The 18,123-nt window shown below is 40.9% G+C and overlaps 1 protein-coding gene across 2 annotated transcripts in view; it reads right to left on the bottom strand.

Moving 5' to 3' along the window:
* Positions 1-18,123, bottom strand: part of abr (ABR activator of RhoGEF and GTPase) — a 209,596-nt gene that overhangs the window by 158,225 nt on the left and 33,248 nt on the right. The gene's annotated exons all lie outside the window — the stretch shown is intronic.

The following is an 18,123-nucleotide window of genomic DNA, read 5'->3' as shown; positions in this document are numbered from 1 at the left end:
TTTTATGATTCACATGAGCAGGCGAGGAGGATTCTGAAGGCAATTTTCAGAGATATTTACTGGCTAATAAAGAGCAAAAGTCCCAAAATGTTTTGGAAAAGAGCTGCTAAGCTAGTCATCTTTAAAACCAGTCAACATCTTGTTGAATTCTACCACAGTGATCACTTAGATATGTTAAAATAGAAAACTGCTATCAGTCTGCCACATCAGCACGAGCATACCAACCTTACCAATGCGAGAACTATTGCACATGATTGCATCACGCCAAGCCAGACATTTATGTACTTCTTTTTACTTTCAAGCTTTAAAAACCTCTGGGGCCAAACACGTACTGCCTCGAAAACTAGAGACCACTGTTTAAAACACGTTATGCCTACGGTACACTAGAAGACTTTGAAAATACTTTTAAAAGACTAAAATTCTGACACCCTCTCACATCTAAAGACAGTATGTGTTTTTAGTCACAGTCTATAAGATTTTGCAAAGACTGGGGATCTCGCAGGGTCTCTATTTGCAAGACTGCAACTAGATTCCTTTTGAGATTATGTCCCATCCTGCTCCTGGTGGAAAATATTACGCCCAACTCCCTTTAAGAAATACGACATATTGTACGACATATGAAGACGGTATTCTTGTTAAGCTGCTGGTTAAATATGCTATTTCAGTGGGAGGAGACCGTGGGAAGGAGAGGTTAATTTAGATCACTCTACTCACTATGATAAGTGCTGGTTGGTGGATCAGATACCCAGCGAATTGAACACGGACCCTTCTTCTCTCCAGAACTCCAGTTTCTCCAGTTTCTCCTCCTTTGCACACTCCAAGAGAACTGAGACTTGTTTGCGTACTTGCGCCTCCTCACAGTCTCCTCCATGCTTACTGCCTATCTGGTTTGCTACTTCCTGTTTGGTGTTGAAGAGAGTGCAGCGATTGATTGTTGACAGTGTTCACGTCATTGAATTCGATATTTTAATGAGCCAAGACTAAAAGCTTACGATAATATTATACATGTTTGATTTTATTGGAATGTGAAGACGAGATCGAGATCACGGGAGCCACACGCCACAAATCCACCAAAACTCTCATGATTTTATCCCAACACTGTAAATTTGTCATTTGGCGTAAGGCTGGCATTAGTTGTCAAATGAAACCTTTTTGAATACAAAATTGGCATACCGACACACTTTTAATGAATGGTACCTGGATTTCAATGAGACTAGATCAGAAGTTGACAAAAAAACAAACACTATTCAGAAAAAAAAGAGCTGGAAACAATCCCACGCCGTGGCAGCTCCTTTGTCTCTCGAGCACTGATGGCAGGAGTGCAGGTATAAAGAGAAACACCTGCAGTTAACAGGCCTCTCTGCAGATTTCTCTGACTCTAACAGGGTCATGCAGCGATGCTTTGCTGTTCTCTCATACTCACCACCCATTAGCCAACTGTTACTGCTGTGTATTTGCCGAGCAGTAAAACCCACAAGGTGTCTCACGTGTCACCGACCATCCTGTTGTTGTTTACGCACGAACGCAAACTAATGCACAGCCTTTACAGATAATGAGGCTGGCCTCAGCCGCGTTTGTCTTGGAAGTTTATTTTAAGAGATTTCTATTGAGCGACTCGTTGGAAAGAGTGACAGAAGAGATAAGAGAGTAAGAAGGGATGCTGCACGATGCCTGATAAACAGGGAGCGCTCGGAGACACAAACCCATCTGGCATGAGCGTGTCAGCACATTACACACACACACACACACACACACACACACACACACACACACACACACACACACACACAGACTGGCGAGAGACCTTTTGGATATCACTCAATTGATTTTGAGTTGAATCCATCTACAAAAGGTCACACTTAAGTGGTGAATAAAAAGTGGACAGTGATTTAAAAGAGCGGCCTTGCTATCTGTACAGGTGCCAGCATCCTATTTATATTTAGAGAGGGAGAATATAACACAGAACACAACGGAGAGATGATGGGCACACATGAATAAATAAACTTCACAAATATTAGGTGTCCCACAGGAAAAGACAAAAGCATGCATCCTTCTGCTACCTCATACCTCAGATGCACACTAATATTCTACTATTATTCTGAATATGATACAGGTCAAGTAAACACCATATTCCATATATTCTGAATGTAACATTTCCAAAATAAGACGTGGGATATGCCAATATTATTTGGGTTATAGGAGCATTTGGACATGTATACAGGAGGAGGCAACCCTTGTTTGCACTGACTGAGTAAGCTGCAAAATTTATTTGTAAGGAATAAAAGAAACAACTTGTTACTGTCACTCTGTTGTCCTAAGGTCGTTTTTTATTTTAAATGAGTCAATTGTGCCCCAAGTGGCGAAAATCCGGTATTACCGACTTGATGCGGTATTTTACAAAAAACAGACCGTTTTTTTTTTCCTCATACCGACCCAACCCTAGTGAAGACAAGAACTCATAGTTTTAAACTAGGGGTGAGGGGAAAAAAATCGATACAGCACAGTATCACGATATTTTTGTGTGGCATATCGCACAGCCCTATCACAACATATTTAAAATAACAATAACATGACAATAACGTGACTTAAGTATCATGATAATATCGTACTGTAGATTCTCTGGTGATTCCCAGCCCTATTTTAAACATTATGAAAGACTTGAATATCAACAGGTTTTTAGATATGCACAAATATCCCAACGCTGACCTTTGCAAGAAGGTGATCAAAAGATGGAAGAGGGAGGCACGGTCTAATAAGCCCGCCACCGGTATTCACTCAAAAAGCAAAATTGTACAGGCAGCTGCAGCCATTCCACTTTTCCATATTTTCACTTTATGACAAAAAAATAATGTTACGATTATGTGGACAGATATTCCAACGGAAATATGAGTGGCAATTTTAGTATGAGAATCATCTGTTTTTTGCCAGGGTCTGTACCAAACAAGCATGTTCCCTTATGTCTGGAATATGATTTGTAGACTGGGACATGTCTGTAGCAACACAATGCTTTATTTATAAAAGGTACTTTATGATGCATTTTACCCTTATCAAAAAATTGCAGCTCCTGCAATGTGGATATTGCACTCGGCCATATTGTGACTTTGATAATAATTTGATTAATACAGCAGACCTAAATTGGAGTGTGCACAGCTGCATGTAAACAGGAATATTAGTGGAATACTAATTTCTATTAGCCACGTAAACAGCTTAGTGGGAATGTTGGCTTTTTCGGGATAAGGCCAAAAACCAGAATATTATGTGTATGTAAACGTGGTCACTATGAGTGACTCCGGGGGTTTTTCGGACCTAACTGTATTGCGGAGTTTTGCATAGCGGCGACCGGATCTTTGCTCTCAAACCACAAAAAAATGTGATGGCACAACAGTCTCCTTCAGTACATTATTCTATGCTTTCTTTTGATTTTCACATTGGTTAGTCATCCTGTTTAATTTGTCTTCTGATTAAATCGGAACCGTTGAAACAAGTTGTAGGAAGCCTCTGCAAGTAATTGGTTGCTGGCAGACACTCTGTGCTGCAATAAAATGGTTAATTAGCAGTGCCGTGCACTGTAGAGCCGATGCGCTGCTGGTTCTGCCAGCCTGAATAGAATATATTCTCCATAGCCTTACTGTTGTGTACAGCCTTATAGACCGAGCTGAGTAGTGATGCACGGGTCGACCCATAACCCGCAGGACCCGCAAATGGACCTGCGGGTCGGGCAGCAGTGATCATCTGTTAAATCGGTCTGTAAATGATATTTTGACATTATTGGCTATTACTGTCATGGCATCCGAACGTACTTATGCGTTGAGCAGGTGACAGTCCGTGGTCGTTTTCAAAACACACTTGTGTCTCGCACTCCAAAAGAAACTTGTTGAAACTTTACTTTACACAAAACACAAACAATAATTTATTGTACAAAACGGGGAAAACAAACGTTGATAAAAAACGGCTCCATAATTCATATTAAATTCAAAAGATAACGAAAAAACAGCTACAAGTGAGAGGAAATAGTGATAAAGTGGTAAAACTTGGCATCGATCCACAGCCTCAGACGGATGCGCTCAAGCGTGCTGTGCGCAAAAGCTACGTTGGTAGGCAATACTATATTTTTACATTTTTAACAATGCAATTTAAAAGTTTTGATTTTTATTGATAACCTACATTTACCAACAACAAAAAGACTACATTTAGCACCAAAAAAATGTTAAAAAAAAAATTAAAAAAACAAACAAACCAAAAAAAGTAAATAAAAAAATGAATATCGAATACCAAATTCTCATAACGAATACCTACCCATAGAAACGAATATTCGAATATCCGAATATTTGGGTACAGCCCTAATAAAACCTATGACGAAATGTATGTTTTGTTTTTGTTCACGAGACGAGACTGAACGAAAAAGTTAGTGGTGGACAAAATGATAAATTATTTTATGAAACATATTAGAAAAATGTTTTAAACTGGGAAGCCAAGAAAGGCCGTGCTTGTAATTATTCTCTAATGCCGTATGAATGGTATGAGATCGGAGCAACGATGGGCTGGTAAACTCCAGTATAGCCGATGCCAGGATGTTTCAATAGAGTGCAAAACACTCACATCGTAGCAGCGTCAGCCGTTATCACTTGCTTTGAGATGTAATTCTACAGTAAATAAGCAGCCGCGTTTGTCTGACTGTGGATGGTCGAGCTGTTGAATGGATTTGTGGAGTGTTTCTGTTGCAGCAGTGGCAGTTAGCAGCTAGCTCCACCTATTAGCTGGAGCCTATGGAGGACAAAAATGAATAAAAGACTCAAACTAAATCTAAAATAGCTGCCAAAAGAACACTGCCACACTATACCAAATCTTTTATGTATTATGTGTGTATGTATTAACCCTTCAACCTTCCTGGGTGTTTCTTCTGTTCTTTTTCTCCCCTCTCTTGCTGAGGGTCTCTATAATGTCAAAGACAGCCAGGCTGAATGTGAACATCCACTTAGATCCCAGCAGAAAGATGACCTACTGAGACCAGAAGGCCAACTCTTACTGGGGCCATTAATCTTTAACGATACCCACACATGTACACATATACACACACAGAAACTGAGAGAAAGCGATGACTACCTGCAGGTTAATGAATTCCTGGTTTGACAGCTTCTAACATAGGCTGTGAACACGTGACCAAACATTCATTTCAGCTTTATATCCATGATTTAGGAATATGAGTCCATTTAAGAAAACCTGATTTATGACCCATATGTGTTTGTATACCTGAGTCTGTCTGGGTGACTGGTCGTTGCTGGAGTGCATCAGTCAGCCCTCTCAACTCATAATGGCCTCGTCTCACTTTCCGGTCTCCCCCTCTCCTCCCCTCTCTTCCGCTCGACTACCCTGAATGCTTAATCGTGGCCTCTGCCTTCCGGGAGCACGTAAACACGCCAGCTGCACCATTGGCCGGGAACGGTGGTGTTACTCTGTGTGGATTGGCTGAGGCGAAGGGGACATGGGTGGCAGAAGAAGAAGGGGTTGGTGGTTACCATAGCCCTAAAGGATGACTGCTGTCCATAGTAACATACCACACACACACATACACACATACACACACACAGCTCCAGCCCCTCAGGACATGGTAAAGGTCCCCACAGATTCACAGAACACAAACACACTCAGACACATGACACACCCTCTAACATCAAGCACAACAAAGGATTTTCAGAGCTTCACCCACGCTAAGATGGCATCGAAAGCACAATCTAGCTAATGCTGCTATTTGATGTGTTCTAGCTACATTACAGTTTAAGCTCATTGCAATCGGATAATTTTCACTTAGCTATCAGCGAGCTGGGTTGTTTTTCTTCAAAAATATAAGAAGAATATTAATGCTGAGTGCCGTTTTTGTGAGCATTAACTCACCCAGATTGTCTCTTATCAAATTATTATGGAAAGACACTGTGATTTATAACATAGGCTCTGATTTTAAAGTGGAAACAGACAACTTTTAACAAGCAGCGGTAGCTACCAGGGAGAACAAAAGCACTATCCTCTTCCTGTTTTGGTTCCGCAATGTAGTGTAGGGCTGCAAAATATATCTTTTTTTATCGTCAGCGATAAAATTGGAACCTTTTGTGTTCAGTTCAATGTTCAATTGGTTCAATAAATGAATGTTGGAAATATTTTCTCTTCCTTTTTTTAAACTCAACAAGCAATTTGCTGTATTTTAGCAGTATACTGAATAGGGCTGCCCCTTTGAAAATTGGAGTTTCTAACCATCAGAGAGTCAGTCACCTGAGATTGCTTCAAGAAGAGTAGTTTTTTTCTTTCTGCTAGTCAGTGTGCTGTGCAGTGTACTTCTGGATACGTTTTGGTTCCCTGGTTTTTGCCGCGGTGTGAGCACTCTTGACTTTCACACTGGTACTCTAGTACAGTCGCCTGCAGACAGGATGCAGCAGCACAAAGGAGGAGAAACTTTGTGCTTTAATGCTCTGAGATAACTTTATCCTCTCTATTCTGCTTGGAAGAGGTGAATTTACAGCTCATAGCAACTTAAAACGACACAGTCTCTGTCTTTGTTTGATATGAAAATGTTGCACATTTTGGATCCCTAATTACCAACGTTATCTTGTTTACGAGCTAACATGAATGGTTCCACATTTCCACTTAGAGGTCGACCAATATTAGATTTTTAAAGGCCAATATAATAATAAAAATTTGTAAAATGTCCTATACGTGCCGATTAATCAGCCAAATTGATAAATCAGTGACCTCTAATTTCTTCGTGCTGTAAATGGAGCCTTCACTTTCTTCAAAGATCGTACCTGGTGGCAGACAGAATTACATAGTGGAAGCGACACTTCAAGGTAACCAATCTAATGGTGATGGTGTTATTATTTTATAGCAATTACATTGTGCTATCAACATTTTCTTCATCATGACAAGGCAAAAAATTCCTTTAAGCGAGAGTTAGAGGCTAACATTAGCCCAAGAAGCTTAAGTACAAAACTGTCAGTGTTATCATTTACAGACTGTTAGTAACACAGACGTCAGTCAGGTAGCCTGGAATTTGCTTCATAGAAAATTGCTTCCTTTCAGATCAAAACAGAAGAGTAATACTGGTCCGGTATCATTTGGATATTCTCCCCTAATCCTTCAGCCCCCGTGATACATGATGAGGTCTTTGCTCTAACTTCTCTGCGGTGTGTGAAAGAGCCACAACAACATACTCAACTGAGCCAAAAGCTTCATCTATTATTCACAAGGTTGTCATTGAATGAACCCAGGCAGCCGTGGCACAGAGAAGCACAAGCCCAGCAGGGGTGTGGGCGAGGAAGCTAAGTTGATGTTATTACTTGGTGTTAAATCTCGCCTTCACTTCTCTCAGCTGGAATCACTCACTTGGAACGATGAGAAGTTAACCATATCCATGATTAAATACAACTGCACAGCTACTATAATTGTGTATATGTTTACACGTGGTATTGACATGCATCTCGGATGATTCAAGCACAAACAGACAGCTAAGTACAGGTGAGTGCACCCAATGCTTCCAAGATGTGTCTGGCCACATTCTTTCAGCAGTATGTATGCTAATGTGTACTGGGCCACATTGAAGGACCACCTACTTAACTGACCTCTTCTGTGTAGGCCGTACTCATATGTGCACCAACAGTGAAAAGCCCATAGAGATGTATTACAAGTGTGTCAAACATCTTGGGTGGTTGGGTGTACCTGGAACACACCAAGCCTGCCATGGTCTTTCGAAACTCCTATTTCTTTTCACAGGAAGTTTACCTCCTCTTCTTCTTCTCCTTCTTCACTAGTATTTGGTCTTGGCAAACAGAAATAATGTTTAAAGTTTTTATTTACGTAAAGAGCTGTGAAGTGAGATCTGGTCATAGGAGGTCACCAGAGACGCATGTGGAGACACATTTTAATACCAGGTGTGAACAGACAGACCTAGAGCTGTCCACCTGTGTTTGGATGACATAAGACGCATGGTAATACCAGGAGGAAACAGGGTCTTAGTTTTCAGACTAAAGACCTATAGACCAATGATATTTTGGAAGAATTTAAATATTTCATTTCAGGCAGAAGCCATCTGTCGTTATGTATGCATGGTCAGGAAATTATGTATGACTGCCGTATGGTAAATGGAAAGCTCCATATACTGCACTATTGGCTGCACTACACAATATACAGACTTCTCTTCTGTCAAATGATTTGAGTAGTGTATACAGTATTAGCTTACTTGGCGCTTTTTGGCAGTTCATCACTTCCTTTTGGACCATACACCAGAATTTTACCCTGGCAAATAACGTGCAACAGCTGCAATATTGCAACCATACTGCTGGACTGACAATTGGTGCTTTCACACAATATTTACGGAATGAGATTTTTAGAACTAATCATCAAATCATAAAAAAGTATAACACTTTACTGTAACGCAGCCTTTAAAGCCAGAAAAAGACAACACTGACAGTACTGCAATACCCAAAATCTAAGACGATCTGGTCTCATATCACGTGTCGATATATTGTCGATAAAATGCCCAGCCCTAGTGATAATGGGATGCTCTGCTCTGTTGGAGCCACAATATGTAACAGGTGTGTTTTTCATAAAGTGTACTATCCTCTGAATCCTGACATGCTCCTTAATATGCCACAGCAGTAAATATTGTCTTTAATACAGCAGTATCTGTTTTATTGCTGGATAGGAGTAACAGTTGACTTGTTTACTTTGCCATCAGTACATCCACTCTCTGTTTCTCTCTCACTGTGTGTTAGAAGCTCAAAGCACTGAGCATTTGGTTCTCCCTCAGCAGCATCACACAACTGTTTCCTGGCTGTTTTGGAGAAGTGAACATGAAGCCGATTACATAAGCATGAACCCCTTACCGGGCCCAATGGGAGAAAGATGCTTGAAAACAAAGCAGAGAAGCATGGCATGGAAGAGGCAGGAGAGATGACGGTATTGCATAACAAAACTGCTTTGGGCTGACTCAGATTCTTTCTCCCGCTCAGTGTGTATGTGTGTGTGAGAACAGATTTAAATGTCTGTTTCTATAGCTACAGTACAGAGAAGGAAAGGAACAGCTTCATCTATTGATCAGCATAATGGAGGAGCTTTTACAGCGGGAAGACAATGATTCAAGACTTGACATGCAGCACGGATTAAATCACACAACACACAGTTTCATTCCTACAAAGGCATAAGGCATTTTTGGATAAAAGTTCTGGGAGTTGCCCACTGGGAAGCTCCCCCAAGAGCTACATAAGGTCAAGGTTTTTTTCGGTTTGCATCCGCCCTGCCAATAGGTACGCTGAATTGACGTAAGCCAGCTTTGACGAATCAAAATCACACTGCATTTCCCCCAGCACATATATGCTCAATAAAGCCTGGGCTTTGCTGTTGCTCCATTTGCTGGAGACAGCAATTGACCGATTAATAATGCTGTGATGAAGCATTTACAATCTCCCAACTGAAGACAACCAGGGTCTGACTCCAGCTAACAGCTAGTTTTGTCACGTTTCCCATCAAACACAAAAAGGCAAGCAAGAGTTGCTGCACGATGACTCCCTCATCCTTATATTTCAGCTATTTTTCCTAATCTCCTTCAGTAAAATTAACTGACTAACATTCTAACCTGGTTCCAACAATTAAAATATGGCATCTTCACAGTGAACCAGAGGTTCAGGTGGACCTTTTGGCCTGTGTTGTGTTCGTCTCTGTTGTTAAGCCACAAATGACATGTTTGGAAACACTTTCAGACCCCATTGATCAGGACTTGTTTCTGCTGGAGCTCAGGATGGAGCCACCGGCTGGTCAAACAGAGAGAGAGACTGGGAGAGAGAGAGGTAGGTGGTTTGGTCAAAATAGATTTTGTGGGGCGAGATAAATGAGACCCAGCCCTTGTTGTATTAAACTCCCCTACGCCAGTCTGCTGGGAGGCCATCCAGAATCACTCTGCTGTGCCCCTGTTTGCTGAAGCAGGCCATGTGACAGCCAAATAACTAACATTAAACACTTAAAGACAGAACTGGGACTGGACTGGATTCAGCTGAGAGCAGCCAGCCAGCAGTGAAGTTGGCTCCATCCATCACAGCTGCAGAGGGAAGCCAGAGCAGCTGACAGCCAGGGAAATCCACCACTGTGTGGTGAAATGTGGAGGCGTAACCCGTAAAAAACAGTTAGCATCTGGTTCATTTCCATTGATGCAATTCGCTCTGAATACAAGTGCCACGTAATCTTTTTATCAAGAGTCTAAAGTCCTACCTGTCACATTAAAACAACTTCTAACTTACCAAAAACTCCAAAACAACAACAGCCATGGGTGAGTGATGAAGCCAATACACGTGTCTCATTACAGCCCAGTTGCCAGAGGAAAATGTTTAAATTGCATGTTTCTGCAAACCATGGATACATTTGTAAGTTTCATTCATATTCTATCAATATTTCTAAAGTGACGTAGTAGACGAGGGGGATAGTGGACGGCGGGACAACTGGGCGAGACAGCTGCCAAGTTGCAGACGACTGTATGAGACCAACGAACAACAGAACTGACAGTTGATTTTGGCAACCCTTTGCTGTGGTACCAAACCTGGGTGTTTTTTATCAGTACACTGCAGCATTTCCCAGAAGCAATTAGGCCACCAAAACTGAATGTTTTTTCACCAACATATTGCAGCGTTTTCCAGCAGTGTTTGACACAGCACACCTGGGTGTTGTTCCCCGACACGTCATGTCTTTTACGCCACCAAACTTAGGTGTTTTTTACCAATACATGGTGGCATTTCCTAACAGCATTTGAGCCTCCGAACTTGGGTGTTTTTTACCAATACATCACAGCATATCGCAGCAGAGTTTGAGCAATCAAACTTGCACATTGCGCCATTCCCAGCTGCCTTTGAGTCACTGAACCTGGGCATTTTTTATAGACCCGTCCCGTGTTTTAAGCCATGATCTTTTCTTAACCATAACCAAGTGGTATTTTTTATGCCTAAACCTGACCACGCCATCACCCATCATTGCTGAGGAACAAAGTTTCAACATATCTGCTTTAAAGTGATGTACAAATGTAACATAGCCATAGTATGCCGAAACCGTCAGCCGCCAACATTTTTTCTGGTGATTGGGTTGCTCATCACTAAGTGATCAAATTGACTCTAAAATTTTCTTCTGTATCTTGATGGTGATTTATTAAGAAGCACACTTGCCTTGAACTACCTTACACCTCAGCATTTAGCCTTGGTGGTTAGGGCTTGTTTGCCCCACAATATCTCCAAACAGGATCTAATCTGTTGCCCGAAATTTGGATTTACTGAGACCTATGAGTCACCACTACGTCCATAATTCTCTACAGTTTATGATTAAAGCGTAGTTGTATGGCAGGCAGCAGATTACTTCTCACCAGAAACATGTTATTCCATATTATTATCTGCAGTCCTGGCAGAAGCAAGAAGGGATTATTCAGCCTTTAACCCTTTACAAACTGGTAAAAGGCCCGCCCTGACTCACACAGTGGGATTTTAGCATGGCTTGCTGGGCTGAACTCCAATACAGCTCAACACACTGACAGGATGTACAGAAACCCTCCCTCAGAGCTGCACATATATTCGAGCCTGTCTCACCGTGACTCGGATTAGGGAAAATCGTTTTGACATACATGCATGCGTGTGGCTCTGCATGTGCGCGTGCCACGACGGCTCTGCCATGCCAAAAATGCCCATATTCTGACTCTTACATAATCTAGCTCTCCTTTGATGTTGCTTTAGCGTCACGTGGCACTGAAGCAAGCCGGAGAGGAGTCTGGCTAATTCTCTGAAGGTTATAGCGCAGACTGGCAGAGTCAGAAGTCAGAGTCAGTCTGCCATTCTGGTCGCGTGGAGATGGCAACACAGTGCAGTTTAGGCACAGAGATTATGGGCGTGGAGGCAAACATGCCCTTGAAAGTTCATGGATGGCATGAGTCATTGAAAATATGGGGAACTGAAAAGCTCCTGTGGGTGATTCAGTGATTTCTCTGAGTGCAGATGAGGGTAACGTGTGCTAAATTCATGTGGTTTTAACAAGCAATGCAGACACTTTTGTTTTCAACTGAAGCTGCCAATACGCTGCGCCCATATTCAACATCTTTAAATTTGAAAATTACTATATTATTCCTAAATAAATATATATATATAAATACGTATATATTTTTTTAAAGAAGTACCAAAATAATTCACCATCCAATGTAATTGTCAGAATAAACAAAATGAGAAAAGAAAGTGTTGCCTTGCTTTACTGGAACAAATGTGTCACTAAAAAAGAAAATTTTCTAAGAGATACAATTAAAATTAATTAATCAAGTTTAATTTCAATTATGATTTTGGCTGCCAGCGATTATGAAAACAAGATAATGAAAATAAAACAATTATTGTGCCCTATTCTATTTTGCAATTATGTCTTCATTTTGTCATAAATCCAGCGCAACCCCTTCCTTTACAGCAGTGCACTCTCGCTAGATTGAGCAACTTTTCAGACCCTCTCACTGACTTTATTTCTAAAAAAGTGACCAGTGACAAGCTTTGCAACTTATTCAGATCTTCAGGGAAAAAGCGAGATATATTTATCTATTTTAGGTATATTAGCTGAATAAATCAGACTTAACTGCACTTCACAGAAACCTAATACAGTGGCATAGTAAACCCACCACCAACCAGTGTTCTGACCACTAAGTACTTAAAGACGTTAAGATAATCTCTTGAGTCATTTAATTTAAGATAGGATGTTTGAAAGCATTTAAATTTGAATTTGAAATTTCTATTTTTGCTGCAAATGTATATTGGTTCCAAATATCAGTTATCAGTCTCCTTGATTACAAATAATTGGTATTGTAATCAGCCCTGACATAAACATACTGGTTGATCCCTAACTGTAATTAATTCCCACGCATGCTACTCAGTTACTCAGCACTCATATTGACCAAAATAATCAGGATTACAATTTCTGCCGCAGTCAAGCAGCCCTAATTAAGGCTGCTTACACCTATGTTAGCATTAGCAACCCAAATACACTGTAATTTAGCCATCTGATGTAAATATTAGTAAATAATAACGCTTTGTGAAGTGATCTGGCCTAGCGTTAGGTTCCTGCTTGGAGTCATATTTGAAACTTATGTTGAACACTGACCACTGTGCCATTTATTACTGCCTTCCTTCCTTCCTTCCTTCCTTCCTTCCTTCCTTCCTGCCACTGATGTATTTTCCCCATTTATCCACAACCGTCTAGACGGCCCACTTCCCTGAAAAAGTTGTGTAACAAACTCAGGTCAGTTGTTACCAAAGTACAGCTTGACAAAACTGTGGGGCCATAAAACTAGCCAAATGCTAGTAAAATACACAAGTGGCTGGTAGATTTTCTCACCTAATCATACACTGGAGCTTGATAACAGTCTTTTTCATGATCTGATATTCCAAAATACTTGACCAGCGCATTATACACATTATATCAAGATTTGATGCGATAATGCAAGACAAATTAACAGTTTATCATCAGTGGAAGACGCAAATGTACAAAGCAGCTGTTCGAGACAATATCTAGTGTACACGCAAACCAGTCAGCAACAAACAAAAAAAAATAAAAAATAGGGCCAACCAATGGAGTGGTTAGAGACTGAAAGTGAGACAAAGGCACCATCAAAATGCTTCTAAAATCAGATCATGGGTAAAAAAAGCTTTTAGCCTGCTGCAGAACATAATAAAGCTGATAAACCGTATTTGTATGTGTGAGAAACACGCTAAAAAACGATGAGATCAGGACAGGAAAAGACAAAAAAATGTGGAGAAGCAGAGGATGAGAGGGAAAACAAGAGGGTTTTGAAGAACTGACACACACACATCGACACACAAAAACACTAATAGCCGCCTGGGAGCCGACCACTTATGCTGCTGACTGGACAAATGGGGCAGAGGATGACTGATGAGAGGTCTGGGCCAGTGATTTTGGTTGGGAGTGTGTTTGTGTACTTACACTGATGTGAGTGCATGCAGCGCTGCACCTTAACTTAAGCTTGTGCATCTTCTTTTTTTTTTATTTCTGCACTCTGTATGCACCTAGCTTCAAAACTAGCACCTGTGTAACAAACACAGAGGGAATGCAGTCCTGAACAGTAAAGCTGAACAGAGAAACTTCAGTCTTGTGGGGGGAACAAGGCAGCTGTGGCTTTGAGCATCCACTCCCACTTTACTCAGCGAGTGGAGGATGTGTGGTCACCGCTTTAACACTGAGCCATTAACACAGTTCCAGTGGCTGAAGAGAAAGGATGCAATTACAGCCTCATGTTTAGTAATCTACTACTCGACTACACTATGGGAGGGGTGGGACCGGCTCTGTTGTGTGCGGATGGGTTACAGCCTGTGGTCTGGTGAATGGGCTGTTTCAGGGTCAGTGTAGTGGTACTGAGGGAGTGTGCTACCGTTAAAAGTAGTCCTCAAAAAAATGCATAAAAGTGGTGGTGTGTTTTTATTCCCCTGAGTGAAGCCAGCCCTTGACGTACCAATTTACTTACCCAACACACACACAGTAAAGGATAGCGGATGGTGGGAAAGTGAAAGGATGATGAAATGACAGGTGCATGAAAGGATTGTGCCCCCTTCCCTCAGAAGAGCTCATATAAAGCCTGTTGTAATGTTAATAGTCTGTCTCCTATTGTACACATCCAGCCTCTCGCTGAATTTCAAATGTGTTGAAGCACATTAGGTGTTAAGTTGCGATGTGTTCTGTTTCTGGTCACAGCAATGCCGGGAACCAAAATAGCAATATTAAAATAGTACACAGGCTAAGTATACAGTCCCTGGTGATAGGAATTCATTACCATACAGTCACACTGACCTGATCCATTTCTGGAAAGTGGACTAGTGCATGCACTGAGAATTCAGCACTGAGATAATTCACTGCTATGATGCATTCACAGTTACTGGCAAGTGATGTTCTTATTTTCTGTTTTACTGGATGTTTAGTCAATTAATCAATAAGCTGATTGACAAACGGTTGACTGGCAACTATTAACATACCTGAATAATCATTTTAAAGCAAAAGAGCCAAACGTTTGCTGGTTTCATGCTTCTTAAATGAGAGAATCTGACACTTTTCACCGTTAAGGCCCCTTATAGTCAAGCCCCTTCCTACCTGTCTGAACTCCTTCATATCTACACTCCTTCACATACTCTTAGATCCTCTTCTGCAATCCAACTAGAGCTTCTAGAGCCTTCCGCCGTTCTGACCCCCACCTCTGGAACTCTCTCCCCCATGACATCTGCAATATTGATTCCCTTTCCACTTTCAAATCCCGTCTGAAAACACACCTGTTCATGCTGGCATACTTGTTCTGACTTAATGGTGACACACATTGAGATTTGCACTGATGCTGATTTTATAATGATGTAATTATACCTAATACTTATAATTACGATTTTTTTTGTCTGATCATTTTATTAACTTTTATTGTATATTATGGAATTGTTTGATTTTATAATCTATGGATACTGCTTGTTTTTTTTTTTAAACTGTGTCTTGTAAAGTGTCCTTGAGAGCTTTGAAAGGCGGCTATAAATGTTATTATTTTCTTGACATGATAATAAACAAAGTATCTCTGGATTTTTGGACTGCTGGTCGGATAAAATCATTTGAAGACATCACCTTAGAATCTAAGATATTACACAGGTTATGTTTCACTGTTTTCTGACATTTTAATTGACAAAAACAAGACAACGATGTGGAGATGAGTTAGGAAGAAATCCACTCTGTGCTGCAGTTAAAAAGAGAAATATTGGCTATTGGTTAAGGCTGACTGAAGGTAAAGAAACTCAGTGGAATAATATACAACTACTTGACATATACGACATCATGTGATATACATGTCGAAATTAAACAAGAGCTTAAACTGGAGAAGAAGGGCTGGATGGAAACCAGAGGATCTGTAACCTCTGTGATGATAATCGTGTGGGAGATCATAAGTATCATAATATGTCTGAATATCAGAATGTAAGCTTAATGACTTACAGAGAAAGGTATTTGCCAAAGTATTATTTAAATCGCCCATCTACATTTAAATTAATTTTTCTATTACAATCAGATAAGCCAAAAGTTATCTGTAAACCATGTTCCTTTTTGAAGAATGTCCTCCTTTTGTTTAAGTAATGTTTGTTGTTCTGTGGCCACGGGTGTTTCTTGCTGAGTTTCCAGTGGGGATAGTGCTGCGAAAAGCAATTGTTTTTTACCGAGACACTGCTCTTCTTGCAGCCAAGATCGTGCCTCAAAACACAGATATTTAAGCCAAAACATGATCTTCTCCTAATGCACGCGATTAGTCGTCTAAACGATAAAATGTCATCCCCTTTGCTAGTCAGCACCAGAAATGTTAGTGGGTTAAACCAGTTAGTGTTTTATTCATGTACAAGGCCGCTTAACTGTCATGCAGCCACCTGCCACTAGCGGGGGCTACAGAGCCGTCAGACAGCAGTCCCCCTCTCCGCAGAAATGCTTGAGTAAAATGGAGTTTTAAAACAGCACGGTGGGCAATTGGAGAGATGTCCTCTCACAAAACCAGCACGGTTTGGCAGTACTTTGTTCTAGAAAATGAAAACAAGCTAGCATGTAGGCTGCGTCAGAAAAAACTGGCGTATAATCATTTGACTGGAGCAGCGCGCAACCACATTCAACTCAAGCATTTGAATGTTAACCTGAACGGAACTGCTAGCCACACTCAGACCAATCTGACATCTTTCACCCAGAGACGCTGTGATCCCGCCCGGTCTGAGAAGATAACGCAGCTCATCACGACAATGACCTCGTAAGTTACTCTTCCACTTAACTTCGTTGAAGGTAAAGGCTTCAGGAAGTTAATGGAATACGTTGAGCCTGAATACACCGTGCCGGGACGCAAAATGATGACCTCCAAGCTGGAGCACATTCACCATAAAATGAGTGTTTTACTTTTTTAGACTAGTCGACTAGTCTTAATTAAAATTTTCGTTTAGTCGACAGGGATATAGTGCTGGTGGTAGGGGTATTCGTGACATAATAACATACAAATGTAACATAACCCTGGTTTGCAGAAACATACCAACATTTATTCAGGCCATTGGGTTACCTACCTAGACTTTAAAAATGTGCTGGCAGGTAGATGACTTTTTTAACCTTAAAGAAAAAGCCAGGCAAGCTGTTTTTTCTATTTTCCATCTTCATGCTAAGCTAAGGTGAGCTAAGTATACTTGAGACAGACATGAGAGCGGTATCAATCTCCTCATCCAACTCTCAGCAAGAAAACAAATACACATTTCCCCAACTGATATTCTGTTTTTTACTCCGTCTAAAACTGAAACAGCTAATCGCAACTATACAATATATGTGTGGCTCAGTTATCACACCTCAATGACACATATGTTTATCTCGCAATTATTCATTTTCACACCTCATTCAGGAAAAAAATGCAATGTTACAGATACAGTAATGTACAGAATCACACACTTTTGTTGTAAATTAACTGTACAGTGTGATAATAACATTATCACTCCTGTGTAGCTGCTTCAGTGTATTTGTGACAGATTCTAGACCACTCTGAAGAACAAGAGTAGCAGCTGCCCACCACATACACTTCGGACAACACGCTTGTATTTTGGGTTGCTTTCTTTCTGTTTCTGTATCACTTAAACCCCAAACACCACCACCACCACCCCGTCTCCCTCATCCTCTCCTATTCACTCCCTCTCTGCAGATTAAGGCATGGTAACAATGGTGACACAGCAGAGCAAACCCCAAAAGGCTGTGTCATGTGCCCAAAACTGCCAACACACACAAACAGTATCTCAACAGCACACACCAACAGGGAATCACAGCTGCGCCTGATGGGATGTGTGTAATCGCTGCAAAGGTGTACACTCACTGCTCTGAATCGAAGCATGAATTATTGTTCATACCCTGGTCTAAACCACCCTCATTAAAATATTCCTTCTGTAGAACAAAGTTGTATTTATACACAGTAAAAAAAAAATCTTGGAAAGCAGAGGCAATCGTTTTGTTGTGTATCAGCCTTGTTCCATAACCTGTAAGCGCCAACACCTGGTTTGAAAACAGCGCCAAAGTGACCCAGCTGTAGACACAGTATGACAT

The sequence above is a fragment of the Epinephelus lanceolatus genome, chromosome 11 (genome assembly GCF_041903045.1).
Source record: "Epinephelus lanceolatus isolate andai-2023 chromosome 11, ASM4190304v1, whole genome shotgun sequence".
Taxonomy (NCBI): domain Eukaryota; kingdom Metazoa; phylum Chordata; class Actinopteri; order Perciformes; family Serranidae; genus Epinephelus; species Epinephelus lanceolatus.
This window is presented reverse-complemented; position numbering and strand designations above follow the sequence as displayed.